The sequence below is a fragment of the Poromitra crassiceps genome (assembly GCF_964638095.1).
Source record: "Poromitra crassiceps genome assembly, chromosome: 22".
NCBI classification, from domain to species: Eukaryota; Metazoa; Chordata; class Actinopteri; order Beryciformes; family Melamphaidae; genus Poromitra; species Poromitra crassiceps.
In genome coordinates this window covers 11,291,544-11,294,279 of record NC_139647.1, presented here as the reverse complement: position 1 = coordinate 11,294,279, position 2,736 = coordinate 11,291,544, and the positions used below count along the sequence as shown (strand labels likewise).

Genomic DNA, 2,736 nt, shown 5'->3' with positions numbered 1-2,736 from the left:
TGGCAGTTGGCATCCTTTATGTTGCATTACCGCCTCCTTCCATCCACTGTTTCCCTATATTCTGTCCCTCCAAGTCCAACTCCCTCCAGTTTCTCAGTGATGTCACTCGAGCAATGACTGTTGACAATCATGTCAAAAGTGACATCATCATTGATGTCATAAATCACAGGCTTGGTTGGCCAAATAACACGCCATGTCAAAACACCAGTGGGACACTTTGAATCTAATTATGGGTAAACGTGGAGGTACATTTGTTAAGCTTCTAGATAAAGCAACCAGTCAGCTGCTGCTGGAAACAGACTGGGAAACCATCCTGGAGATCTGTGATCTCATTCGACAAGGAGACACGCAAGTTAAATATGCAATCGGTGCTATTATGAGGAAGTTGAATGACAAAAACCCACATGTGGTCCTTTATGCGCTGGAGGTGTTGGAGTCAGTAGTGAAGAACTGTGGCCAGACAGTCCATGATGAGGTGGCCAGTAAACAAACCATGGACGAACTGATGGATCTACTTGTGAAGCAGACAGAACCAAATGTCAGAAATAAGATCTTGTCCCTGATCCAAGCCTGGGCCCACGCCTTCCGCAAGGAGCCCAAATCCAAAGTGGTCCAAGACACTTATGAGATCATGAAACGCCTGAATCATGATGCGTTTGCAGAGTTTAAGGAGTGCGATGCGATGTTTGAGGCTGAGAGAGCTCTAGAATGGGTCGATGCTAAGAAGTGCCACCGGTGCCGAGATCCATTTGGTGTTCGGAAAAGAAAGCACCATTGCCGAAACTGTGGCCAGATTTTCTGTGACGACTGCTCGTCTAAGTCCTCCAACATCCTGAAGTATGGCATTGAGAATGCACGCGTCTGCGAGCCCTGCTTTGAACGCCTAAACAACCAGCCCTCACTCTCTCCCCGATTTTGGAAAGCAGAAGGGAAAGCCCTGACCGAAGAATGCCCTGCCAAGCTTTCTCCAGAGTACCTGACCAGCCTGTCCCAGCAGTCTCAGATCCCCCTAAAAAGAGATGAGGAGCTGCTACAGCTGGCCATTGCCCTGTCCCAAAGCGAGGCTGAGGAGAAGGACAGGATGAGGCATAAGAACTCATACTCTGTGTATCCCAAAGCTGAGCCAACCCCAGTGACTTCCTCAGCACCACCAGTGAACTCTTCTGCTCCATCAGCTGAAGATGTGGACCCAGAGCTGGCCCGTTACCTGAACAGAACATACTGGGAGAAGAAACATCAAGAGGCTTGCAAGAGTCCCACCCCTTCTGCCCCTGCACCTGTGCCATTGGATGAGCCCCTGCCGCCTATAAGTCAGCCAGTGGAAACTGTTGTCCCTGTCCAACCAGTCAACATAGATGAGCAGCAGTACCAGAACGGGGAGTCAGAGGAGAACCACGAGCAGTTCCTGAAGGCTCTGCGGAACGATGTCACTACTTTCCTCAACCGCATGAAGAGCAACCACATCCGTGGACGCAGCATCACCAATGACAGTGCCGTGCTCTCCCTCTTCCAGTCCATCAACAACATGCATCCACAGCTGCTGGAGATCCTCAACCAGCTGGATGAGAAGAGATTGTACTATGAGGGGCTGCAGGATAAGCTGGTTCAGGTGCGCGATGCACGGGCGGCCCTCGACGCCCTTCGGGATGAGCACAGAGAGAGTCTGTGCCATGCAGCAGTAGAAGCTGAGAGACAGAGGCAGATGCAGCTGGCACAAAAGTTGGAGAGCATGAAGCAGAAGAAACAGGAGTACCTGGAGATGCAAAGACAGCTGTCCGTTCAGCGCCTCCAGGAGCAGGAGAAGGAGAGGCAGATGCGCCTGGAACAGCAGAAACACACAATCCAGATGAGAGCCCAAATGCCTTATTTCCCTATGTCCTATGCCCAGATGCAGTCCTCCTTGCCTACCAATGTACCAGGAGGGATGGTCTACCAGCCTGGTGCTCCAACCACCTGCCAAGGCACCTTCAGCCCTGCTGGCTCTGTGGAGGACTCGGCTATGCACAACATCTATATGAACACGCCGGGGCAGACTGCACCTGGGCAGTACCAGGCTATGCCTGCCACAGAGCCCAATATGGTAAATGCATATATGTACCATGGTGCAGGCACCGATGGGCAGCCTCCCCATCCTGACCAGGGCCCTCCCACCACTAGTCCATCCTACTTCAACTACCAGCCCACACACACACAGGACTACAAGAACGTGATCTCCCAGGCCCCCCAGAGTATGCCCCCCATGTTCCAGGGGGCCCCATACGTGATCTCCCAGGCCCCCCAGAGTATACCCCCCATGTTCCAGGGGGCCCCCACCAATGCTATGGGCTACATGAGCTACCAGCCATACTGCATGCAGAACATGATGTCAGCATTGCCAGGACAGGACCCCAATATGCCCCCTCAACAGCCAAGGCAGCAGCCCATGTACCAGCAGATGGCTCCCCCTGGTGGCCCGCAGCAGCAGGCTCAGCAGCAGCCCCCACAGGCCGTCCCGGCCTGTGCAGAGGCACAGCTCATCTCCTTCGACTGAATGCTCACACGCTGCAGGGTTTAACACACTACACTCTCCCTGTCTCCTCTGAACGCTCACACGCAGGTTTTAACCAGTGGGCAACCCCACCCCCTTTAACCCTGATGACGCGGAAGTCTTTGTTTAAGCTATACTTCCTCGAATCGCCACTTGAGAGGCAGGACTCAGAAGTCCTGTCGTTCCTGTTAAAATGCCCCACTTTGTAA

General features: G+C 53.1%; 1 pseudogene across 1 annotated transcript; it reads left to right on the top strand.

Annotated features, from left to right (window-relative positions):
• Positions 1 to 226: 226 nt before the first annotated feature.
• On the top strand, positions 227 to 2,530 carry LOC310795871 (hepatocyte growth factor-regulated tyrosine kinase substrate pseudogene; annotated as a pseudogene). The gene has a single exon. The product of its transcript is annotated as a hepatocyte growth factor-regulated tyrosine kinase substrate pseudogene (transcript).
• Positions 2,531 to 2,736: the final 206 nt, after the last annotated feature.